Source organism: Macaca mulatta, chromosome 5 (assembly GCF_049350105.2).
Source record: "Macaca mulatta isolate MMU2019108-1 chromosome 5, T2T-MMU8v2.0, whole genome shotgun sequence".
Lineage (NCBI taxonomy): Eukaryota > Metazoa > Chordata > Mammalia > Primates > Cercopithecidae > Macaca > Macaca mulatta.
In genome coordinates, this window is record NC_133410.1 from 197,921,745 (window position 1) to 197,949,711 (window position 27,967).

Here is a 27,967-nt window from a genome sequence, read left to right on the forward strand (position 1 = left end):
TCTACTAAAAATATAAAAATCAGCTGGGCGTGGTGGCTCATGCCTGAAATCCCAGCTACTCAGGAGGCTGAGGCAGGAGAATCATTTGAACCTGGGAGGCAGATGTTGCAGTGAGCTGAGATCGCATCACAGCACTCCAGCTTGGCGACAGAGCAAGACTCCATCTCAAAAAAAAAAAAAAGAAAAAGAAAAAAAGAAAAACCTGAGACCAAGAGAAGAGAAGCAGCAGAACAGAACTCAATGTCTTCTTGTGCTTCTCTGACCTAACATCTTTCCAATGTACCATGCGGCCTCCCACATGAGCAATCAGATATGTACATCACTAGACCCTGAGAAATCAAGCTCTTTAAAGTTAGAATGCATTTGTGGCTATCAGCCTCAGTCCAGAAATTAATGTGAATAAATTGTGTTTCTTATTTTTTTTTTAAAGAATTAGCTTCTGATTCTATTGGAATAATCAAGCAAAGTCAAGGTCAGTATTTCCTCCCTACCTTTCTAGAAGTTGTATCTAAGTTCCAGGGCACCAGGTTTGGGGGAGCACCTGGTCCTAGATGTCAACTGTTCACTTCAGCATCCAATGAGATGCTGCCATTTTGTTGGGGTGCTCCCTCATCCATCTGCACACACACATCACCTATGGTCACACACTTCCGTACATGTGTTGTCTTTTTGGTTGGTGGATCTCTTGACTGCTTCTGTACCACAGATGGAGACACAGGATCTGACCTTACATTTCTGTGGCACCCAATATTATGGGAGACTTCATGACTCTGTCTATGGCATTTATGCCCAGGCCCTCTGCAGCCCTCTCCCTCCACCTCCTCACTGCTCTTTCCAGACAGAGGTCATCTCTGCTCTCAGATCTCACAAAGCTTTCTCAGGATTTGCAGACAACCCAGAGCTGTGGCTGACAGACAAAAAACAGGCCTTTCCTCTCTAGGAGCCCCTACCAAACACTAGCGTGCCCTGCTCCACACAGAGGAGCTCTTCTAGTCTTGGAAATGGGAGAGAAGTAACCCCTTTCTTCTCTTTGCTTCCTGGAGTCCTTTTCTGATTCCCTAACAGCATTGATATTTACAAATAAACTCAAGGAAGGCCGACTTTTCTAGATTTTCCACACTGTCATATCTTGCCACTGAAGCAAGGAGCACAGAATGGTCCACCGGCTTGGATTCAGCAGGCTTGGATTCAGGGGGAGAAGAAGGGCTGGCAATAAATTATTCCATGTATTCACTTCTGCTGTGGTTTATCACAAAGACCAAAGCCAATGGGAAATAAGGAGGGAGCAATAGAGATCCCTGTGGGAGGGGGGCATTTGAAATGTATCAGGCTGTAAGAAATGGTGCTTTTAAAAATATATTGAATGACACGATGCAGAGAAACATTTTCTTGTTTTTCTTTTCTTTTTTTTTTTTTGAGACGGAGTCTGGCTGTGTTGCCTAGGCTGGAGTGTGTGGCACAATCTCGGCTCACTGCAAGCTCCGCCTGCTGGGTTCAGGTGATTCTCCTGCCTCAGCCTCCTGAGTAGCTGGGATTACAGGCGCCCGTCACCACGCCTGGCTGATTTTGGGTTTTGCCCTGTTGGCCAGGATGGTCTCAAACTCCTGACCTCAGGTGATCTGCCCCTGTCGCCCTCCCAAAGTGCTGGTATTACAGGTGTGAGAAACTGTGCCCGGCCAAGATTTTAAACAAATATAAGCAGCCTACCCGCAATATCAAACAAGTATTTTATTTCTCCTTCTTCTTTGCTGACCTTCCACACCCCATTCCTTTGTCTGGTGTGCCTTCCCTGTGGGCTTAGCCATTCCTTCCAGCTTGACCTTTTAAAAACCCAAAGTGAGCGGGAAGCACCTTGGTATTGATCTGCCCACTTATGGCCTATAGAGTCGCTGGAGGTCCTGTTAGAATAGGATGGGCTATCAATTTAAGTCTTACTCAACTCTATCTACAAGAGGGTTACATTCTCAAAACTGGAAAATATTATGAATAGACTTCTGAATCCTGTGGTTTATCTGAGAATTATTATAATTATTTTAAATGAATTTAAATTTTCCATTTGTTGCCAGAACATTTAGAGACCTGCTAGTCTTGGAATGTTTACTAGATCTTTGTTGATAAGCTTCATGATGAAGGGGAGCATTAGGGCTTTCTGATGATGCTTTCTAGAAATTTTCAACCTACTTTAAAATATGACATTCATTTCTGCCTGAAAACCAAAGTAGGTTTTGCAGAGGCAAATTGAGAGCATGTTTAAAAGATTCATCTTGTGCCTATGTATAACAGCCTCCCAGGATGTCAACTGGAAGATGATGCCATTCCTGACAATTAGAAGGTAACAACGAATTTTCAACCAACTCCACATTCATCCTGACACATCCCTTGGGCATATTTTTAAGGTTAAACTTGTGTACTCCATAATTTTTGTTTTTAGGCAAGGGTTTCTGTGGTGGTAATCATGACCTAAAGAGCCTGATCCTCCAATCCTCAGAGAGCCAGGATTCCTGCCCAAAGTTAGAGAGGCAGTGTTTGAAGCAAAGTTTACTTCACGCAGTTCCTACTTCTTCTGACTATTCATTTTGTATTTATTACAGCCGATTTATCATGTGCTAGATAATTTCACATTCATGGCTTTTCTAGTGCTCAATTTATCAAGGACACTGGTGCCACATACTCTCGTATTTTATCACAAGTACCATCAGGAGCAGAGAGACAGGTTCTCTCCTGCAGTGACTGCTACTAAATCGTAATTCATAATGATAGATGCATCTTTCCTGGGTTCCATTTTTAATATTTCCCTTTTTGGAATGTTTACATAACAGGAAAAAAGAGGGAATTATATGTGAGTTACATTCCTATCACTCATGTGTTCTTTACTGAGAGAATGAAACTAGATACCTGAAAAATACTCAGCGATTTCAGCTACTCGCTTAGGACATTTTTTATAAAGTTGACCACTTTTTCATTATCAAAGACGGGAAAAATGAAAAGAAGCTGAAGTGGTCTGAAACCATGGCTTTCATTTTCCTTCTAAGTTTAGAGAGTGAGTTGGCTGGAGGTACAGCACATTGATTATCTGTGACACGATCAGTCAGAAGCAGGACCACATGATTTAGTGAAGGGCCACTCTCCATCAGCAAACAAACTGACTGGCTTTCCAAGCGATTCTTCACACTGTGAATGCAGCAACTAATAACACCCACTTTACTTTAGGCAAGAGAAACAGAGCCTCTCATTTTCCCTTGAGAACAATGATTATTTCTTAATACTTTTCTTTTTCCCCGTTTCCTTACAGAGGAGTTCCCTGTGCAAGGGAAGCACATGGTAGGGTTCATGCTGCACTGAACATGAACTTTGAAGATCCTTATTTTGGTTTCCATGAGGGTGGTGAAGGTTCTCCAATTAAAGGCATTTCCAATAAGGGTGAAGAGTAGAGAGCAGTGAGGTTTCCAAAAAGTTTCCAATTCCTCCTTCAAATGACTTCCTAATGAATATCAGAAGGCAATGTGTGGAGTCACAAGTCATTGGAATGGCACCCACTGTGTAATTTCAACAAAACACTTCATCCCTCTGAGCCTCTGGTGGCTCATCTGTAAATTAAGGCAATTTCTATCTTCAAATTTCATCATTCTTTGATTAACAACTTTTATTCAACTTTGTTGAAAAGAACAACAAAATTGCATCTCTGGTTGAATGTGGTGGTTCTTTTTCTGATTAATATAAAATGTGACTGTCAGAATCCCATCTCTAAATCTTTGTCAAACTCATGTGGCCTCTTTTGTCTGTAGTTTCCTAGTACAGACACATAATACTTGAATAAGCTTTTCCCCAAACTTCTGTGGTTTAAATGAGATGGTGGTTGCTGCACTCAGAGTGGTAAATGGGGTGGTCTCCAGAACATTTTACATAAGCACCTTGCCTTGTTATTTGGCTCTAGCATTGTATTAAAAAGTTAGTAGATATTTGTAAGCATTCTAGAGGCCATTTATTATCTACTCACTCTTTAAGTTAAATTCTTGTCTCCTGTAAGAGTGACCTAAATTGTTCATTGAAAGGAATTTCAGTCCTCAGGTAAAAATAATCTTACTATTACCATCTCAATTACAATAATAAGGGTTCAATGACTTTAGGATCATCCAATAAGCCATAGGTTTATAAAACAAAAAGAGCTCAACTGATGACATTAAGGTAGAAAACAGCCTTTCAGTAGGAGAAGAAACACCCAATCTGGAGCAATCCAGTGCCTGTAGGCACCTTAGTGAACACATTTTACCAACTCAATGCAGAAATTGCTGTTTGCAACATGGCCCCAAAATATGTTTTGTGTAGGGGAATCCTTACTTTACGTAATATCCACTAAATAAATGTTAGCTCTCACAGTACAGTTTTCATTACACAGCCTGAGGCTCTGTTTTCCTGCTGGAGAAATTTCTACCACTGACATAGATTTGTAAATACTTTTAGTTCTTGTTTCTTGTCTGTTCTGCCTCAAGAAGAACTTACTTGTGAGAAAGATATTCAATTCTACTTCCTCACAAACACTTTAAATGAGGTGCATTGCTCTGGATTTTGTAGTGGTGGCTGTTGTTTCAGTTCCATTTTTATTATTTCTTGTCATTTTTTGACAAGCACACTAGCCACTTAATACCAAAACCATTTTTTCTTAGATCCTTTGATGTCTCTCTTTGAAAGATTCTTTCCATTTAAAATCAAAAACAATTAAAAGTTTTATGCTAGGTAGCTTAGTACACGAATGTTGAAGTACGTTCCTGCTGCTCCTCTAAGTTTTCTATCTGTAGGCTGTTAAGTAGTGGAAGGCCTGATAAAGCATGTTTATGCATGCATGGATATAGATATGCATGTGTATACAGCTGTCTACATGGACATATCTCTACACACAGGATGTAAATTCAAATGTTAGAGGCAAGTCACAGTGGCTCATGCCTGTAATCCCAGCAATTTGTGAGGCTGAGGTGGGAGAATCCCTTATGCAGGAATTCAAGACCAGCCTGGGCAACATAGTAATAGTAAGACCTTGTCTCTATAAGAAATAAAAAAAAAATTAGCCTGGTACAGTTGTGTGCACCCATAGTCCTAGTGACTTGGGAGGCTGAGGAGGGAGGATCGTTTGAGCCCAAAAGTTGTAGGTTACAGTGAGCTATAATAATGCCAGTGCAATCCAGCCTGGGCAACAGAGCTAGATCTTGTCTTAAAAAAATTAAAAAGTGTTATTGTCTAAGAGAAGGGATGAGATCATATATTCTTTTTATCATTAAAAACTTTTGTTTTCTAAATTTCCTATAAGGAATATTTATTTCTTTACAAACAGTGTAAACGACTAGCTTTAAAAAATAGTGTGTCTAGCCTGTGAAGAAATAACAAGTAATAATCTTCATTCTACAGTAATGGTAATTCCCCCAAGATCATTAACTCTTTCAAACCTGTTTTCCCTGGATCTCAAATTGGGGCCTAGAGAAGGCATTTTTGCTAAAGGTTAGTTTACCGCAAGGGCTCAGATCAATGACATTTTTCTCAGCTTGAGTTTGGCTGCAAGGTCAGTTTTGGGGGTGTGTGGGTTGGTGAGAGGGCAAAGTCTTAGTCTATACATATATATACACACACACATATATTTACATAAATACATTATACACATATATATTAACAAACATATACTATTTCTATATTTTACATATGTATGAACTTGAAAAACTTTTGGTATGCATGGGAGTGGGTTACCTAATTGTTCTCTATTAATATTGGAGTATTCTTTCTACCAGTGTGAAGTCTTACTGTGCACACTGCTTCAGAGTCTCTTGTTTGTACCGTGAACGCTTCCAATGTCATCAGATATTTGCATAAACAACAATTCTAAAGTTGCCTAACAGACATATCAAATTACTTATTACATCCTTAGGCTGAATCCTTTATATCATTTCAAATTTTTCTCCATTACAAATAGGACTGCCATGAACACCCTTACATGAATATATTTTTGTAAATATCAAAGAGATTTCCCCTAAGATCAGTCTCTGAAGTGGCACCAGTGATGAAAGGATGTGAACATGGGATTGAAATGTATAAGCAGATGTTGGGTTTCAGTTTCACACTAATGCTAAGCCCTGAGACATTCCGCCAACACAGCATAGTCATTTAGACTCAGGCAGACCTGGGTTCAAATCCCAGTTCCAACTCCCTAGCTTGATAGGCTTTATACAACGTGGTCTCTACACTTCAGTTCCTTCATATGGAAAATGGGGTAATGTCCACCTTTCACGGCTGCTGTGGAAACTACATGAGACCATGTGCAGAAGCTTCTGAGCACAGTTCCTTTGCTACACCTTAAGAGTCAAGAGCTATTTCACCAAGAATTTGCTTGAAGTGAAGGCTATAAATCTAAGTGATTCAAATTTTGAAAGTTGGGGTTCTTTCCTGACATTTTAGTAAAACTTACCACATGTGAGTACATGTCTTCCAGGAGTAGAACAGTCCACTTTGACCTGAGAGATTGTCAATGAGGTATTCAGGCTCTGTAGTTATAAGCATAATCTACGGTGTGGTCAGTGGATTGACTGACTCCCGTTCATCCTGCTTTCCTCATTCTGACTCAGACTTCCTATGGGTGAACGCACCTCCTCCCTCACTGACTCTGAGCTCAGCCTTCTGACTTGCTTTGGGCACTGACACATGGGCAGACTTCCAGTACATTATGTCCAACCAGTTGCTCCCAAAGAGCACATCAGGCTCAGCTTGCCTTCCATGCCATGAGAAGAACATGCCCCCAGGTCTGCTCTCCCACCTGGATCTGGAAATGAAAAGTACATGGAAGAGTCCTAACTCAACCACAGGCAGCCCAACCACAGGCAGCCTGCACACCAGCCCGGGAGAATTGAACGTTTGTCGCTGTAAGTTACAAGATGCAGAGCCCTAGCAGGCTGTTAAATTCCACCCACAGAGGCATGCTGGACTGCAGAACAGAACAGAGACAGCAAGGGAGAGGAAAATGCCTTTGGAGGAGGCATATTTGTAGAGACATTTACTAAAACTAGGACCAGTACAATGCCCCAGCCCTCCTTTCCCCATAATAAAGGCACAGCACCACAGGGTGTTAGCCAGGACAATATACCTGAGAATCTAGGGCCAAGTCCCAAGGTGGACAGGTTAGTAATGGAAGTCTGCTTGTCACTGTGGTTATTTCTCTCCAGGGTGATTTACAAGGTGATAAAAGACTTCAAGATGCAAAAGGTACTTAGGCTGTTAAAAGCCAGCCTTTTATGATCCCTTGTTCTTTATAGTACATGTTGTTTCCTTAATCAAATGCTTATTCGATTAGAAGTCCCAAGCCTTTAAGATGGTGGGACATTTCATTTTTATTGCCCTGAACTGGCATTAAAATCCACATGGTCCTCGGCAGGCCACTGGTGAATTCCTCGTGTTCGAACCCGTTCCACCCTCTGTCTTCTCTGATCCTATCTATTTTGTATTACTCTTTTAGAAGAATTTTTTTTCTTTTTGTATTGATGCTCGGCTAGATGCTGAACTGTTAGGCAAAAACCTTCTTTTTCTTCCCCTGCCCATATTTGAAATCTGGAGCCAGTCGTTGATATCATTCTCAAGCCCGTGCATTTGCACTGTGGACTCATCTCTCTTGGCCTCTTCCACTGGCTCTGTCTTACTATCAGTGGTCAAAATTCCATGCTCCTGTTTGGTCAGCCCAGAGCAAAGCCTGTCCTCGTTCTCTCCCTTGTCAGCAGTGGGTCTCATCAAGGAATCTCTTACTGTTTATTTTCATGACCCAAATGATGAAAATTTGTCATTTAGTTTGATATTTTCTAGTTTTTAAGACTGTTCTGAGTAAATTACATGATTATTTGTAAATATCAAGCTACAATTTGTAATCATTATATAACAGCACCTCAAATCAAGTTTTAGAATTAAATGGAGTATGTATTCAGTAGATAGACAAACCGACAGAGCACAGGTCAACTAATAGAGATTACATTGACATTAAACTATAACTCATAAATGCTTCAGAGCCTTTAGAAAAAGTTTCCAGACAACTGTCATCTCTGCCTTATTAATGCCCAGCCTGTAAAAGCAAGGATTTAAAGAATTTCTAAAGAAATGGCAGATTCCATGTCTGTTTTTAGAAATAAAGTTTTCTTGGAGCACAGCCACATCTGTTCAATTATGTGTTTGTCTGTGGCTGCTTTCAAAATGCAAAAGCAGAGTTGAGTAGTTGCAACGACTTAACTATAAGGCCTTCAAAGCCAAAAATTGAGCAATAAATTATTTTTTAATTTTTTACTATTTATTTTTATATAAATAGTAAAATAATTTTTACTATTATTTTTATATGTAGGAAATGATCTGCTTTGCTTAAAACTTACGGCTCCCCTACTCACCGGTCGTATCTTTAATCAGCTCACTTTTCCCAAAATGTTTTGCCATCTTTTGTTTTTTATGCTTTCGTATCTTGCCTAAGCCACATCCTATCTGTTTTTCTGAACAAGTTTAAGCCCTACTTTCTGGATGACAACTGTAACCAATGGTGTGACTTCCTTTCAAATCTCTCACTGCACTTCACTGTCTGTCCCATGCACATGGGCTCTTGACTCCCCACTAAGCATTTGCACAGCACCTACGGAGTACTGACCCTTATTCTAGATCCCAGGAATACGACAGCAAGCATATAGATGTAAGTCCTCAGTGGGTGTATGGTTGTTGGAGGAAGAGAGACAACCACATCACCACAAGGTAGTGAATTCCAGATATTACAAAAGGGGAGGTTATATGGAGGAACCAACAGGGACATCTTCCCTCTTTGAGGAAATCAGATCTGCCCTCAAGGAGAAGTAGAAACTGAAGAATGAGGAGCAGTTAGCTGATGAATGAAAGAAGTGGAGACTGGGGGTACTGTGGGGAGGGCTGGATGAAGAAGGGGAGGTTGGTAGCAGAGGAGGGAAGCATATTTCAAGGACACAATATGGGAGGCAGCATGGCACATCTGAGAAGCTAAGTGAGAGGTTACAGTAAGTGTCACAATCTTGGGAACAGAGCACGAAACAATTTACAGAAGGCTGTGCAATCCTCATGGTGTTCAACTCTGAAGTACACCGGAATGGCTTCTGAGTCAGGCAATGATGTGATCAGATATTTATTTATTTATTCATTTATTTTTGAGACAGAGTCTCACTATGTCACCCAGGCTGGAGTGCAGTGGTACAATCTCAACTCACTGCAACCTCTACTTCTGAGTTCAAGCGATTCTCCTGCCTCAGCCTGCTGAGTAGCTGGGATACAGGCACCCACCAACATGTGCACCTAATTTTTGTATTTGTAGTAGAGACAGAGTTTCACCATTGTGGCCAGGCTGGTCTTGAACTCCTGACCTCAAGTGATCCACCCGCCTCAGCCTCCCAAAGTGCTGGGATTACAGGCGTGAGCCACCACACCCGGTTGATATGATCAGATTTTATGTTAGAAAATGCACACTTGGGGCCGGGCCTGGTGGCTCATGCCTGTAATCCCAGCACTTTGGGAGGCCGAGGCAGGCAGATCACAAGGTCAGGAGATTGAGACCATCCTGGCCAATATGATGAAACCCTGTCTCTAATAAAAATGCAAAAATTAGCTGGGCATGATGGCGGGCACCTGTAATCCCATCTACTCAGGAGGCTGAGGCAGGAGAATCACTTGAACGGGGAAGTCAGAGGTTGCAGTGAGTTGAGATCGTGCCACTACACCCCAACCTGGTGACAGAGTAAGACACTGTTTCAAAAAGAAAGAAAGAAAGAAAGAAAGAAAGAAAGAAAGAAAGAAGGAAAGAAGGAAAGAAGGAAAGAAAGAAAGAAAGAAAGAAAGAAAGAAAGAAAGAAAGAAAGAAAGAAAGAAAGAAAGAAAGAAAGAAAGAAAGAAAGAAAATGCATGCTTGGTTGTCTCCATAGAAGAGATGGAAGTGAGACTGAGGGAAGACCGGAAGTGAGACTGAGGGAAGACCGGAAGTGAGACGGGGGGGGGGGGGAAGACCGGAAGTGAGACTGGGGGAAGACCAGCCAGAAGGCTGCTGTGTCCAGTGAAGGCTGAGGAGAGCTGAGAGGGCCAGGCAGGGGAAATGGAGGGGAGGAAATATGTTTGAGAGATTTTGGAGAAAGAGCCCATAGCACATGAGATGGCTGTATGGAATGAGGAAGGGAGAAGAGTCTGGAAAGTCCCTGGTTTCTAACTGGACAACCTGACTGGTGATGATGCTATTTACTATGATAGGGACACAGAAGCAGAAGGTGGAGATGTGGGCAGGGGATGGGGAACTGCAATTAGATAAGATTGCTTTAAGCTTCATGCAGCTGTGAGATCTCCAACCCATGGTGCCCAGGGCCAGTCAGAGCTGGCCTGTGACACTCAGGAACATGCAGACCTGGGAATCACCCACTTCAAACCAGCTGTGGAGTCTAGGTCCCCTCTGTCAAGCTGGTAGAAGCTAGAAACACATAGGCCAAATTTACATATAATTTCAGGCAACTCACAGGCCCAAAAGTTTATCCATGGACTCTAGGTTCATATTTCTGCTATGGATGATAATAGAAGCTGTAGGATTGAATGAGACGATCCTGGGAGGGAATAGAAGAGAGCACGTAGGACTGAGCCTCAGGGAAGCCCAGGGCTAAAGGAACCAGCAGAGGGAGAGGAGAGAAGAAGACTTCAAAGCAGACCAGTAAAGAAGAGCTGACGTGGCGAACAACTGAAAAAGAAAAAAAGGAGTCACGTCCTAGAGGGAAGTTGTGTTTGTATCAGTGGCATTCAGTCCATTATTTCCACATAACAAGTTGGCGAGTTCTTTAGAGGCAGGGGCTGCTGCTTCTTTTGTATCCCTGTTATCTCAAAATTGATGCTCATATCACGAACACTCAATTGACACAGTGTCTTTAAGTTTGCAGATAATGAAGAATTAGTAGGTTGGGACTGACATAACTTGAAAATAGTCAAACAACAATTAAGCTATGGAATGAATACTGTGACTATATGGAGGCTTCGCTAACACAGCCTAGAACAGTCTGTCTTCAATATGGGTCTGTGGGATCAGCATGGAAAGTCCCTGTGGATTAATGCAAGCCATGTCACTTTAGCACGGAGGACACTAACTCCACAGGACCCTCATGTGCAGCCATGTGGTCACTGAGCCAGGAATAGGGAAAACTGGATTCCAGCCCCGATTCTGCCACTAAGCAATAGTGTTACTTTGGGCTAGTTTCTGCACGCCCCTGAGTCCGAGGTTCAAGTTCCGAAGCTCTGTATTTTTCCCTCTATGCCTTCCTGTCGACCATCAGGGCTCCTGCAGGTGCTAAGCTGGATGATGGGTGCTGGTAGCCAACAGCCTATAAATTCTATTTCAAGGCACCTCCTGTGCATTGCAGCACAAAAGCTATTGTTATCGAGCATTGCAAATCTGCCAACATGTTCTTAGGTTTACAAAAGATGGATTATTTCTTTTCTAAGTAGTTTTTCTACTGATTATTTTGGCCAATGAGCAATTTCTAAGAGTAGGTGACTGTGATTAATTGCCAAATGGTTCTAATCTATTATCTAACAACATTCCTCTAATGGAAAAGGGAAAATGAGTAAATTTGCCACTAATGTAAACCTAACATAAGTAATAATTAATTTTCTTTATAAAAAGCTGAGCTCATTGACTATATTGAAAGTATAAGCAGGAAAGTAAAACATGACCCTAACAACAAACAGATGGCATTCCCCTTCATGTGCCTGTGTACACTTTTGAAGTTTTAGAGAAACCACACAACACTCATGCTTTCAATTATGTTTCCAACAGAGACAGACCCAGAATGTATTTTTTCTTGATAACTGATTGCTCTTCCACGTCAGTCCATGTGCCTGAGCTGGAAATTTACCTCAGCAAAGGAGAGAGCAAGAAACCTCAGCAACCTCCTGGCTTGGCACCCTCAGAAATACTAGAATAAATTTAAATCATTATTTGGCTATGTCCCTTCTCCTCCTTTATTTTCTTCAAGGGAAAATAAAGGTACTTTAAAAACTGGATCCAATTAAACTAACTTTGCCTTTTCTTTTTCTGTTGGAGAAATTTGCTACACTGATACATATTAAACACACACGGACTGTTGTTTCTTTCTCCGTATCTTCCTGACTTTCTACCCAGGCTGAAGGAATATCCACAGATACAGACGTGGCATGTTTCTTATCCTTGCCTGGAGCCTTCTTAGTCGTGCACAGTATGCACTGCAGTTTCTTTGGAAGTAGAGAAAAAGAGAAATAAGTAATTGGAAATGAGTAAAAATAATTCAAAGCAGTAGTAAGAAAAATGCATTTGGGTTCATTTACTTACTCACTCAAAAAGCATTTATGGAGTGCTTCATTTGTTCGGGTACTTTTCTAAGGCTTGGAAATATGACAGTGAGGATGACAGATGGGATATTTGTTGTCTTCAATCACCTTTTATTCTACTACGAGTAGAGAGACAATGGACAGGCCAGCAAATGTAGATGTAGATGGTGGGAATTGTCATGGAGAAAATAAAAAGGGTACTGTGATAGCGACTGCACAATTGGTAGGGTGGCTGGGAAGCTCTCTGGGAAGCAGTGCTTGAGAGGGAATGAATGAGAGTCGGCCACGTGGAGAGCAGAGCAGGCTGGCAGCGGGGAGTGAGGCTCAGGCCCGGTGGGAACAACTACAAGGATCATACGGTGGGCAGAGCACTGTTGTCTTTCTAGTAGGCACATCCAAAGGTGACAACGACTGGTCTACTGTTCCCAGATACCAATTGTTTTAGCTGCGTAGTGAGCTAAGAGTTAAGAAGAAATCACTTAGGCAGATAGAAAGGGTAGGGGAGTTCTTGGTAAGGCCTTTCTTTTCAATGAAAAGCAGCCCCACATCATTTTCTACAAAGAGTAGCCTATAAAGTCGAGCTGCAGACATAGACAAGCCAGCTGGGCGCTTGCACGGTGAATACCGGCAGGAAGTAGGGACTAGACATGTTCAGGATGGTCTCCATCTTCCCTTCACTTTGTGGACCACCTGTACCGGAAGGAGCAGAAACAGGGCGCTGATCGACTGGAAAGCATAGTAAGATTGGGGTGGGGCGACCAGCCTTCCCGCGCACGATGTAAACGTCATACCTGATGGAACCAATCCCTGAGCCCTATGGAAATCAGACCCCGCCTCCTCAAACCTGACGATAAAATTGGGCGCGTCAGCCTCCTGTCCCCTCAAAGACGCCTCTGTCTGTGGAGAGAGCTGTTTTCTCTTTCTGTTTCTCTTCTGCCTTTTCAGCCTCTGCCCCTAAACTCCTCGTGTGTGTCCATGTCCCAGATTTTCCTGGCGTGCGACAATGAACCCCAGCGTGCATACCCCAGACAGTGTAGCCTCTTCAGTCGCATATCTTAATCCCCTCAGAACTCCTAATATCCCCACTTTACAGGAGGGAAAACCAGCGGCCGGAGAGATGTAGCTTTCCAAGTTCACCAAGGAAATAAAGGATGGAGCTAAGAACGGGTCACTTCCCGACTCCGTTTACGCCACCTGGTCTCGGAAGAGGCTGCCTCTGAGGCGGGCATGCGGTTGGCCCTGCAGGATCAAGACAGTGGAGCCCGCTGGATTCCACTTGGTACGACCGATGTGGGCTGTGTCTGTTTGGATTTCTATCTCAGAATGCAGTGGACACAGCGGCTTATAAGCCATGAGGGATTTATTTCTCCCAGCTGTGGAGGTGAAGAAGTCGGAGGTGAAGCTGTAAGGAGACTGGGCCTCTGGTGAGGGCTGCTGTCCTGGCTTCCGAATGGCGCCTTCTCACTGCGGCCTCCTGTGGCTGAAGCGGACGGGAGCCCTCTCCTTTCTAAGGGCAGTAAGGCCCTCCTGGCCTAATCACCTTCCAAAGGCCGCGTCTGCTAATACTGTCTTCCTGGGGATTCCGGTTTTAAACATGAATTTGGGAGGGACCTAAACATTCAGTCCAGGGCGGATATTATGTCCCGGAATCCTGGAACTGCGATGGAGACGCAGGACCTGTGTGGTCTCCGCGCCTCTGCGGTGCAGGCCCAGACGTCTTCTGACTCAGCTCCAGCCACAGAGTCCGGCTGTGTTCAAGACGCTCTCCATCTTCCCTTCTCTTTGTGGACAACCTGTGCTGGAAGGAGCAGACAAGAGGGCGCTGATCGACTGGAAAGTCCATCTGCATAATAAGATCGGGGTGGGGCGACCAGCAGCAGGGCTGTCTGTGACGGTAAAAGCAGAGCCTCCAACGGGGAGAGTGTAAAGGACGTTTTCGCAGGCACACCGTTTTAGTCGTAATTTATTATGCTTTTGATTATGAAGATATCTGAATGGCTTAAACCATGATGCCAAGGAAAGAATAACATGCAAAATACATTTACTTGATATCATGTTCTGAAATCCCTCAAGCTCCTACACAGAAAAAATAAATTATACTTGTAAATAAAGCCCGCGGTAGGAGGAGGTGCTGTTTCCAATCTGTCACGGTTCCAGCTCCTCAGGCCTTGCGGTCTCAACAGCACTGACCCCAGTAGCTGCCTCCTGTGGACTCTTGATTTGCCACAGAAGCTGATTTTTTTCCTAATTAAATCTTCAAGGTTTGCTGATGATTTATTGATGTAACAATCATACATCGTGGTGCCCTATAAATACACAGCATCATAATAGCACACATAGGTGCCACCTCAAATGAGACGTGTCCCTGCACTCAAGAAGCTCATGGGTGTGATGGTGGAAAAAAGAAGCTTATAGCGGCAGATGGTAGCATAAAAGGAAGCTCGTAGTGGGTGACGATGGTAGAAAAAGAGGCTCATGGGGGCGACGGTGGAAGAAAAGGAGGCTCCTGGGGTGAGTTTTAATGAGTGCTCTGACAACGGAAGTGCCAGAAGTCATGAAGATCTAGGATTGCAGGAAGGCCCCTGCACTGCAGGACCTCACTTTTCTCTTCTTTTTTCTTTTCTCTGTAGAGACGGGGTCTTGTTTTGCTGCCCAGGCTGGGGTGCAGTAGCATGATGCTGGCTCACTGCAGCCTGGACTCCTGGGCTGAAGTGATCCTCCCACCTCAGCCTCCCAAGTGGGTGGGACCACAGGCATGTACCACCACATCTCGCTAATCTTTTATTCGTTTGGAGTGATGACATCACACTGTGTTGCCCAGGCTGGTGTGAAATTCCTGGCCTCAAGTAATTCTCCTGCCTTGGCTTCCCTACATGCTGGAATGACAGGCCTGACCCGCTGCATCCAGCATCACTCGCTCCTCTATGCTAACCTGTGACAGTCTGATACCCACTCCCAGGCGGCCCCCAGGTCTTTCTTGGTGAGCCAGACTGCCTGAATGCGTGATCATTTTGGTCATCAAGAACTCTACCATACTGCCCGTCAGTTTTGTTGCAATGGCTCCTCATGCCTCATGTTTCAGTTGTTTTGCAGGCGCCCTCCTCTTCGAAGATCTTTCTTTCCATGCTTTTCCTGACTCTACGGCTCCTTGCTCCCCGCATCACACTGTGGTAGTGCCTAGGTGTGTGCTGATGCACTGACCACATTCTGCAATAATCACTGGTCATGAAGCTGCCTCCCCTCCTAGGCTGAAAACTCTTTGAAGATGGGACCATATGGTTTCTATCACCAAAAACCAACATAATAGCAAAGAGTAGGCATTTAATAAGTGTTTATAAAAAGAAAATACGCAAATAATACCTGTCGACCCAAATAAGTGATTGTATTTTTCCGGATGCATATGATCAAAACCCACAGTGTCTGTGCTTTGTAACCCTGTCCCCAAGCCCTGGGCTCAACAATACAGCTAACACAACTTACTGCATTTGAGTCTAAAGGTTAGTGTATAGCCCTAGAGAAGCATTTTCACCCACAGGGTGAGTGGTGTATATCACAACCACTGTGACAGGTCCATGCGTGTTATCACCCTGAAGACGTTCCAGTGGGACAAGATGGAAGGCACTGATATTGATGGTCCTGACCCTGTGTAGGCCTAGGCTAATGTGTGTGTTTGTGACTTCGTTGATGATGAACTAGTTTACAGAGTCAAAAATAAATAAATAAATCCAAAAAGGCTGAAAGAATAAGGATATAAAGAAAGAAAATATTTTGTACAGTTGTACAGTGCGTTTGCATTTTAAGCTAAGTGTAGAAAAGAGTCATTTTTGTAATTAAAACGTTTGATTTTACAATAAGCAAAGGTTAAGCATTATTGAAGAAATAAAAAATATTAAAAATGTAGTGTAGCATGAGTGTTTAGTGTTTATAAAGGGGTGTACAATAACGTCCTAGGCCTCCACATCCACTCGCCAGTCACTCGGAGACTCACCCCAGCAACTTCCAGTCCTGCAAGCTCCATCCGTGGTAAGTGCCCTATAAAAATGTACCGTTTTCCACATTTTAAACCATGTTTTTACTGTACCTTTTCTCTGTTTATTATGTTTACAACATAAATCCATATCATTGTGTTCCAGCTGCCTGCAGTATTCAGTAGCGTCCTCTGCTGGGCAGGTGTGTAGCCCAGGAGCAACAGACTATACCATATGGCCCGGGAGTGGAGGAGGCTGTGCCATCTGGGTTTGGGTGAGTGCACTCTATGATGTTCACACAACGGCAAAATCACCCAAGGATGCATTTCTCAGAAGGTATTCCCTTCATTAAGTGACACATGACTGTATGTATAATTAGATTATTCTAGAGGTGACTAAAAATGCTATTTGGAAATGTCAATAAGCAACACATGTGACAAATATACACGGTTCCTGATACATTGAAGGCTTCCAATAAAGGAAACACTAACACTTAATAGTATGTATGAGGAATCCAGAGTTCTTTGTTTATTTACAGTAGTTTTAAACAGTAAAGTCCACGAAAACTAAAAGAATAAGAGGTTGTCTGTTTATTAAAAGCAGCATTCTATTAGGAAAGCATGTGTGTACTGGTACCCTTGCTGACTTTCTTACTGTGTGTGTGCATGTGTGTGTGTGTGTGTCTCTTAAAAAGTGGGAGTCAGTTGCATCACAGAAATCACTTCCCCAAGTGCATGAGCTCAGCAGAGGAAGCCTCAGCCCTGCAGAAGCTCAGGGAGGATACGGGTGGAGGCTGGGAGATATTTTCTCAGAGCTCCCCTTGTACCTTCTCCCTCTCCCCTCCCTGCCTCACCCTGCCCGCTCCTTCAGTCCCTAAGTGTAACCCACTGTCTTTTCAAAGGTACGTCGTTCTTACATTTGGATTTTAAAATGTGTGAAAAAAGTTAGGATGCAACCCAGGAGCAGGATCTCGGCACTAACAGGAGAGGGCTCCTTCTGGTTTCCATGTTCCAAACACCCTTTTCATTAGGCAAAAAGTCACCGAGGGTGCAATGGGAGCTGGACTATGCTGTCCCCTTCGACAGCATGATTTAACAGAGTGATTCCTGCACAGATGCAGAGAACTGTCGCCAGATTCGTGAGCAATAATGGTATGAACAGCCATTAATTAGAGAGGGAGATTAGCTTAAACAAAAGGGGATTAAATTTAGATCTACTCATTATCTTTTTCATTGTTAGCGCTATTGAACTCTGCTGTGGGTGGGATAAGAACAAGAGAAATGGGGATTGTGTGGAATATGAATCAATTAACAAATATATGCCTGCTGTGTGCATGCATTGCTCTTTAAGAGATAAAGAAAGATGAGATATGGTGGAACAAAACACATACACAGAGATAAAGATGAAAAAGATAGACTCAGATTCCATCTTTTTCTTTCTAGATTATGGAACCTTGTCTTTTCTCTATAATTAGATGTAGCCCCTCTCATCCTCTCAAACATAGAAACTTTTTCTCTGCCCTAAAATCAGTCAGGTCTCTGGGGACAGTTTGCAAAGTATTAGATTTTACCCACTTAGAATTGTTCGCATAGGGCATGGCAGAGTGGTTCTCATTCCCATCAGACCAAGGTCCTCTTTAAAAAATAAAACTGTTTGTAATACCCCGCTTATTACCTTGTAATGAAATCATTAGATAATGTAATCTACCTGAACACCAACTTTAATAACAACAACAAGAAAACTCTCAAGCATTGGTTATATAATAGTGAGCATAGCTGCCTTCCAAATTACAAAAAGAAAATAAAAATCAATATAATGCCATAACAGTGAATACAGAAGGGAAATAAAAGGAAGAAAAAATAACATATAAGGAATAGTAAGTGTATATTTAATTTCTCTGATTCTTTTCTTTTTTTCATACAAGATGGGTAATTTTTAGATTATCTCTTCTTGAAATGCTGAGTAGATTGTCTTTAAAATACTTTCACATAATATCAACCAGAAAATCAAATGATAATAATTTCTGCTCCTTTGCTGGAACACACACTTTTTTGATCATCAGATGGACCTTTCTCCACAAAAAATGTGCAAATGCACTCAACACTTATACACAAACGTTTCTGTAGGTTCTGTGACCCAGATTCAGATCCCTCTGGCTTCCCAATGGCGAGGAGTTCACCATCAGTTTCAAATGCAAACTGGCTATGCTAACTACAACCTTCCTTCCATTGTCCATCATTCAAACTGACTATGCTCACCACACCCTTCCTTCCATTGTCCATCATTCAAACTGACTATGCTCACTACACCTTCCCTCGGTTGTCCCATCATTCAAACTGACTAGGCTCACTACACCCTTCCTTCCAATGTCCATCATTCAAACTGACTATGCTCACTACACCCTTCCCTCCATTGTCCATCATTCAAACTGACTATGCTCACTACACCCTTCCTTCCAATGTCCACTATTCAAACTGACTATGCTCACTACACCCTTCCTTCCAATGTCCATCATTCAAACTGACTATGCTCACGACACCCTTCCTTCCAATGTCCATCATTCAAACTGACTATGCTCACTACATCTTTCCTTCCATTGTCCATCATTCAAACTGACTATACTCACTACACCCTTCCTTCCAATGTCCACTATTCAAACTGACTATGCTCACTACACCCTTCCTTCCAATGTCCAGCGTTCAAACTGACTATGCTCACTACACCCTTCCCTCCATTGTCCATCATTCAAACTGACTATACTCACTACACCCCTTGCCTCCATTGTCCATCATTCAAACTGACTATGCTCACTGCACCCTTCCCTTCACTGTCCATCATTCAAACTGACTATGCTCACTACACCCTTCCTTCCATTGTCCATCATTCAAACTGGCTATGCTCACTACACCCTTCCCTTCATTGTCCATCATTCAAACTGACCATGCTCACTATACCCTTCCCTCCATTGTCCATCGTTCAAACTGACTATACTCACTACACCTTTCCTTCCATTTTCCATCATTCAAACTGACTATGCTCACTACACCCCTTGCCTCCATTGTCCATCATTCAAACTGACTATGCTCACTGCACCCTTCCCTTCACTGTCCATCATTCAAACTGACTATGCTCACTACACCCTTCCTTCCATTGTCCATCATTCAAACTGGCTATGCTCACTACACCCTTCCCTTCATTGTCCATCATTCAAACTGACCATGCTCACTATACCCTTCCCTCCATTGTCCATCGTTCAAACTGACTATACTCACTACACCTTTCCTTCCATTGTCCATCATTCAAACTGACTATGCTCACTACACCCTTCCTTCCATTGTCCATCATTCAACTCGACAGGTATTTTAATATTGTCTTTACAGGTTTAATTTGTTTATCCTAATGTCTCTCTACCCCTTCCTTCCATTGTCCCATCATTCAACTTAACACATATTCAGATATTTAAGGCTATCTATAAAGGTTTAATTTGTTTCTCCTAATATCTCTCTACAGGCACAATATTAAGAAATTAGTCATCTAAAGCCCGTATTTTAAAAAATCATTATAAACATACAATAATTTTATGAGCACACCAAAGTACAGTAATTCCTTCTCATCATGGTTCTCTTTATGCAAAATTTGACTTGGTGCAGCTTTCTGTTTGCATACCTTTTTTTCTTAAATGTGGAATTAAATATGTATTTATGTATGTATATATGTATATATGTGTATATCTATGTATATACACATATGACAGCATGTTTATATATATATATATTAGTCCACTCAAGTTGCCACCATGTCATATAATGGAATATCTCTCCAGGTGGAAGAGATCTCTGATTATTCATCTCTGTCTTCATTCTCTCTGTTGCCATCCACCCAGTTGGTGATATATTACCTTTAAGTTTATTTTGTTTTATTACATTTCATTGTATGTTCAACTAGTCATTTAATTAGCATTTATATAGCATATATGTGGGGTTTCTTATATGCCAGGAATTGTTCCAATCATTTTACTAATACTAATTCATTAATTACTTCCAATTATTTTTTGAGATAATTGCAATTGTCATCTTGATTTTACAGATGAAGCAACTGATGGACAAGAGGTTAAATAATGTGCCCAAAATCATAAAGCTAGTTACCGCTAGAGCTGTAATCATAGCTGTAATCAGAGCCCAACTAGTCTGGCTCCAGAGTTAGTCCTTAAAATCAGTTATCACTCACTTTTTTGTTGTATGTGTGTATTTGTTCTCACGTGCTGCTCAGGTAGTCCCCACAATATTGACCAGGAAGTGAATTCTGGCTTTTAGTTGTTTTACACAGGAAATGTCATGCTGTCCTTTAGAGAGATCCATTACTGCACCCTGAACTTGCATGAAACTCCAACACTACAGCCTGAACATGCGCAAAACTCCAACACTGCAGCCTGAACAGGCGCGAAACTCCAGCACTGCAGCCTGAGCATGCGTGAAACTCCAGCACTGCAGCTGAACATGCGCAAAACTCCAGCACTGCAGCTGAGCATGCGTGAAATTCCACCACTGCAGCCTGAACTTGTGTGAAACTCCAACACTGCAGCCCAGCCACCCCCGGAGAGTGAGCTCCATGTGCTGCCAAAGGGAGAGGTTACAGACAGTTACTTTCCCAATAATAGGCCACAGATTTCCCTTCCTGCTCCCTCAACACTCATACAACCTCTGATCATTATCATAAAGTCACCTTGAGAACAAAAGTAAATGGGAATCAAACTTCTGGATTTGTAACAGGAAAAAATGTGGCAATAGCCTGATTTTCACTATCCCTCCCAAGAACAAATGATAAAATCCATGAGGAGGGCAACCATATTCATCATCCACACCCTCCACATAACTAAGAAACCAAGGGCTGTGATCTTCATATTACCTTTCATTCTACTAGAGCTCCTACTGCCCACCCAATGACACAAGACTACATGGGGGAAAAAAAAAAAAAAAGCGAAATGATGCACTCAGACAAAGCCCAGACAATGTCACCTCAAAAGGAGGTGAGGGTACAGATACTTCATGGGACTGGAGGCAGGGAAGAGGCTTGCAAATGCGCAGGACCCAAAGCGGTAAGTCCCACGTTTTGCCTGCGGGAGAGTCAGACATAAGGAAAAGAGGGGCACCCCTGGGAAGGGAGGCCCTGAGGGACAGAATAAAAAAGTGAAACCTGAGTATCCTGCAGAGACAAAAGCAAAACAAAAGCACTAATCCTTCCCCACAATTATCCAATAAGAGAACAGTGCATTCAGGGGGCAGAGCCAACAGAAAAGTTCATAGTGAACTCCATGCAAAATGAAGAGAAATAGGAAAAACAAACCACACCCAAATGGAACTACCCTAAAACAATTAAAGAAGGTAAAGCAAACCATTTCTGCCAACTCTCCCCAATTTAAAAAATACACACACACACAAACAACAAATCTGTAACACAACACTCCAAAGTGCATTAAATATCCTCAAAGGCCGGGCGCGGTGGCTCAAGCCTGTAATCCCAGCACTGTGGGAGGCCGAGGCGGGTGGATCACGAGGTCAGGAGATGGAGACCATCCTGGCTAACACGGTGAAACCCCGTCTCTACTAAAAATGCAAAAAATTACCCGGGCGTGGTGGCGGCGCCTGTGGTCCCAGCTACCCGGGAGGCTGAGGCAGGAGAATGGCGGGAACCCCGGGGCGGAGCTTGCAGTGAGCCAAGATGGCGCCACTCACTCCAGCCTGGGCCACAGAGCCAGACTCCGTCTCAAATAAATAAATAAATAAATAAATAAATAAATAAATATCCTCAAAGAAGCATTTGGAAAGACAAAGGCCACTGGTAGCCATAAATACAAAAATAAGAACAGAAAAAGATATACATATATATAGTGTATTTGTAGTTAATTTTGTTGATTAAACTCAGAATAAAAATAGGAGAAAAGGAGATTCTTTGAATAGAAAACTAGATTTTGCCTCATTAAAATACACTGTAAAGCCTGTAAAACTAAATTAGTGTGGAATTAGTGTATGAAAAGGCCAATGGGATAGAATAGAGAATCAAGAAATAGATCCGTCTCCAATAGAAATCCGATATACTCTAATGGTTGTACTCAAATTACTGCAGCTCAGGTGGTCTTTTCACTAAATGAAGTTGAGGCAACTGGATAGTAATTTAGAAAACTATATAATTAGATAAGTTCCTTACAGCATTCAAAAGAGTATCATCCCAAGGGTCAGAGGTCTAAATGTAACAAACAAAATTATTCAAGTACTGAAAAAAAAAGTTTAATTTTTTTAACCTTTTAAAAAATGCATATAACATAAACTTTACCATTTTAATCATTTTTAAGTGTGCAATTCAGTGTCATTAAGTACATTCACAGTGTTTACAACTGTCACCACTACCTGTCTCCAGAACTCTGTCATCATCCCAGACAGAAACTCTGTACCTGTTACCTGGGTCTAGGGGAGGTCTTCCGACTCTTACTCAAATCCAGATGTGATAAAACACTGGTAACTGATTATTTAACAATAAAATGTTGTATAGGGCAAAGCTGAAAGACAAATAACCTATAATAAAATATTGATAACCTAAATTCATGAAGTGTTAATCCTCCTTTTAAGAAGTACTTTTAAAAACAGACGGAAATGAACAGCAATTTTATACGAATAAACAAAAGGTAGGAAAAGGCCATTTGCAACCAGACATATAAAAGGACCTGAAAGTATGTGGAAAGATTTTTCAAGTTCCCTCATAATAAGATAACCGAAAATTAAAGCTACACTGCAATGCAGGCTCTTACCCATCAGATGAGCAAAAAACCAAGTTTGAAATGCATACAACTGGTAAAACGGTAGGGGGAAAAGTCCACTCACGCACTCTTGCTGGGAATGCCAAACGACACAGTCCCTATGAAGGAAAGCCCACAAACACACACACACACACACACACACACACACACACACACAAATACATATATACATACATATATACACACATATATATACACAAATATATACATACATATATACACACATACACACACATATACACAAATACATACATACATACATATATACACATACATATATATACAAATACATATATACATACATATATATACACATATTTGACACAGGGTTTTACTCTTGTTGCCTGGGCTGGAGTGCGGTGGTGCGATCTCGGCTCGCTTCACTCTCTGCCTCTCAGACTCCAGCCAATCTCCTGTCTCAACCTCGTGAGTAACTGGCATTACAGGAGCCCGCCACTGCAGCTGGCTACATTTGTTTTGTATCTTTAGTAGAGATGGAGTTTCACCATGTTGGCCAGGCTGGTCTCGAATTCCTAACCTCAAGTGATTAGCCCACGGCCTCCCAAAGTGGTGGGATTACAGGCATGAGCAATATTGCATTTCCTTCCATTTACCCTCATTCTAGCAACCCCACTTCTGGGAAATTCCCTGGAAAATACTCTTCCAACCACACTAAGGTACATATGCATGAGAGCATAACTTGTAGCATTACTTTTACTGCAGCCATTTGGAATTACTGAAGTGTCCAAGCATAGACAATCAGTTGAATAAACTACAGTACATACACACAATGGAGTATTTCTAAACTGTAAAAATGAATGAGGTTGATCTCTGCCAAAGGAAGTGCAGCAGTTTCCAGGAGCTATTATTAAAGGAAAAAAGGAAAATGCATGAAAGCATATGCTACCTTTATGTAAGAAAAATATATATAAGATAAAAACACACAGGTGTATAGTTTTGCAAAAAGAATCATAAGATGAAAAATAAAACAGGAAACGATCTAGTTGGTTATCTAAGAGGTTAGAGAGAACGGGGTAGAAGTAATGCAGGAGGGGGACACTTCTCTGACTGTACCTACAAGCAAAGATACCCCAACAGCAGTAAGCACACCTGGGACCCAGATTTTCAATACTCTTCCCCACTAAAAGGAACCAGGGCTTCTGAGAGAAATAGCCACTTCCAGGGCTGAAACGGGGAAACTGCAAGATAAGCCTGGACTACCTTTCTATGCCATACATTAAGGAAGTGTTCAAATGATTGATGGGGCATTTTGTAAAAATACAGGAAGCAATTTGAAGGGACTCATGCTGGGTAAATTTGGGACAGTTTGAGCACCAAGAGAACTAAATAACATAATAAATTACCCATTGAAAAATTAAGAATCCATGTGCTTTTACAGATAATAAATAGAGCATTAAATGAAGACATACGTTAGTAGGAGGAAGGAGGAGGACTGTTGCTCACACTGGAGCACCAGGTGTTGACCTGCTAAACATGGAGAAAGTAGGAGGAAGGAGGAGGGCTCTTGCTCACACTGGAGCACCAGGTGTTGACCTGCTAAACATGGAGAAAGTAGGAGGAAGGAGGAGGGCTCTTGCTCACTGGAGCACTAGGTGTTGACCTGCTAAACATGGAGAAAGTAGGAGGAAGGAGGAGGGCTCTTGCTCACACTGGAGCACCAGGTGTTGACCTGCTAAACATGGAGAAAGTAGGAGGAAGGAGGAGGGCTCTTGCTCACACTGGAGCACCAGGTGTTGACCTGCTAAACATGGAGAAAAGGTGGGAGTGAGAGAATCATGGTTTTTCACTCATCACAGTAATGCTTAGTTCAGGTAAGGATCATCAATGGATGCCAAATTTCAGGGGAAATCTTGATGAAGCATGGCATATTCTTATAGTTTTCAGAACTTAGGATGTTTCCCACAGATTGATTATTGATTGCAAGGAAAACACAGTAATTTTTATCATGGAGAAACTGGACACCAGTTTGACATCTTAACAACATCAGCAGCACTAATGAGGGACACTGGACATCCCCAGCTGTGAGGCCCTGAAGAGAACCCAGCATCACGTAGGTACTCTCACAGCCAGGGACACAGCCTGTTTCTAGTCTCAGGAAAACTCCAGACAAATCCAAAATGAGGAATCGTCTGCTGAAAAGGGATGGTTATATTATTCACAAGGTTAATATAACAATAAGAAGAAATGCTGTGGAAATGTTTCAGAATAAAGGACACTAAAGAGTCATGGCAGCTAACTGCAATCCTGGTCTTAACTGGACCCCTTCCTGAATGGAAACAAATCCTATTAAAGATATTATTGGGTCATTTGACAACTTAGAACTCAGACAGCAGGTTATATACAAGTATATGAGAATGTGTATGTATTGTATGTTGTAAACATACAAACATATAGAAAGAAATGCATATACAAATATGTGTAGAGGTATATAAGTATACATATAAATACATATGTGAGAAAAGATAATTAAAGAATTGGTATAATATTAACACATGTAGTGAATCTGGGTAAAGTGTGTAAGTGTTCTTCGTATCATCATTGCAACTTTTCTGTAAGTATTGTTCTCAAATAAAAAGTTTAAAAAAATGTAGAAATGTATTATTATGTGGTCTCCATTATTTGTAACTTACAATCTGTTTCATTTTATTTTACCAAATGTAAATTTTTAAAAAATATAACCCCACACACTCCCTACACTAATTTTTCCTTGAATTTTTGTCATTCCGATCTTATCTTTCCACTTCATTCTACTTGTCCCCAAAAAGACTTACTTCCTCAGTTATGATGGTTACATCCTAAAGATTTTTAGAAACCTATAGTTATGTTGTTACAAATCGATTACCATATATCGTGGTTCTTTGGCTGTTTCTCAGCTTTAAATTTGTCACGGTCAGATGCTGAAATTAGGACTTGACAAACTTCCCTCCTTGTCAGCGGCATCCCTGTTGGTCCTGCCAGGGTCAGGTGTACTGGAGGGAGCCTGGGACGCAGGAGGTGGGAGAAGGGACCAGCTCCTACTGGCTGGTCATCGACCAAGGCTGCTCAGCAGTGCCCTTCACCCTGGCAGTAGTAGTCAGCAGCGATAACATCAGTTCCTGTGCCTGGCTTCTTTTTGTGCTCCCAGAAACCCCCTCCCCATGAGTGCCTCAAAGGTGTGAGCACCAGCTGGGCAGTGCCCTCCTCGGGGGCCTGAGCCCCAGCTCTGGGGACCCCTCCTCCAGCTTCTGGATTCTAGTAACTTCTATCCTTTGTTCCTCAGCCCTAGATAGGTGGTGGCTGCCCCTGCAGTTTCACTCTGCAATACTTCAGTTCCCTCTTTTTATTCTATTTAGTCAATTTCACACACTTAAATCTCCCTCTAATAAAATAATTAGTGTTGTTTTTGTTTTCTTGGCTAGACCCTGAATACTGGTATACCATATACCGTAGATTCTCTATGCTCTTAGGAGACCAAAACCAGTTTTTGAAAGGTGCTAAAAATGACCTCTATGGATACAGTTTTATTTTCCTCAAATTGTCTGTTTTTGTCTCAGCCCTCTAAAATGAAAAATAAAATCTTTATTTTCATATCTATCTTCATAGCTTTAAAGTGTCCAGAAATTGTTGTAAATATCCAGCATAATCCTCCCTAACAGTTCATGTTTGAAGACTTGGAAAATCGTCATTTTGGTAGAAACTCTGATCGACACCTTGGACTGGTACTAGAAGGCAGCCTAGGACCACCTGAGCCCTAAGCCCACCATCCGAGTGATCCGGAAACTTCAGATCAGACCCCAAGTAATGGCTTCAAGGAACATGTCCAATCAGTTAATGGGGAAAAAGATGTATCTATTGGTCAGACACTAGTAAGGCATCAAATATGAAACGTACATTCATTCATTCAACAGATATTAGTGTAAGCCCCTGTGTGTCCACTGTTCCAAAGAGAATGAAGCGAAACGTCTGCCCTCATGGGCCTTACATTCTAGTAGAAAACATTCACAAGATAACTAAGTGTAGTTTACAGCATCTCAGGGAATAAACAGTGAGAAGGAAAATAAAGCGGGAAGAAAGGAGAAGACCTGGGGCAGCATTTTAGATGGGTAGTTTTTTAAACAAACAGACCATTGTTTTCTATAAATATTTATTCCAAAATACCCCATAACAGAAACCTTTCTTCTGTTTCCTGGTCTTCTCCTTTCTCTTCAACATAGCTAATTTAAAAGGACATTTTGATCCCTAATTAACATTTTGCCCTGATATCCAGACAGTATCTATCCTATGAATCCCCATGCATTCGCAAGTTGCTTATCCATGCAGCCTTTCCCAGTGACAGAGTCCTTGATTTCCATTCCACATTCACACTTCAGAGTCCTCTGTCTTCTGCTAAGCACTCCAGAAAGCTTCGGGATGGAGAGGTAAAATTGCTGATACTGTAGGCCTTGCTAGCACATTTCCTAGGGGGCTGAAGCGCCACCTTTGGGTTCCTGAGTGACAGGAGAAAGAAAACGGTTAACTCACTGTGAGCCTTGGATGGTGGAATAACAGTCACGGTTAACTCACTGTGAGCCTTGGATGGTGGAATAACAGTCATGGCATTCGAGGATAGCTGCGGATGCTGAATCTGAGCCCCTCACTTCTACACTGGGTAAGCTGAGGTGTGTCACTGCAGAACCGCTCTCCAGGTGGCCTCGGAAGACGTTCTGGGAATGCGACACTCTGAGATAAGAGGGAGCTGGCTGGAAGGCTCAGGCTCTATTCCCACCCTCCCCTAGAAGTGGGACGTCCTTCAATGCTGTAGCTCATTGCATCATGGTTCCCTGTGGTGTAAAAC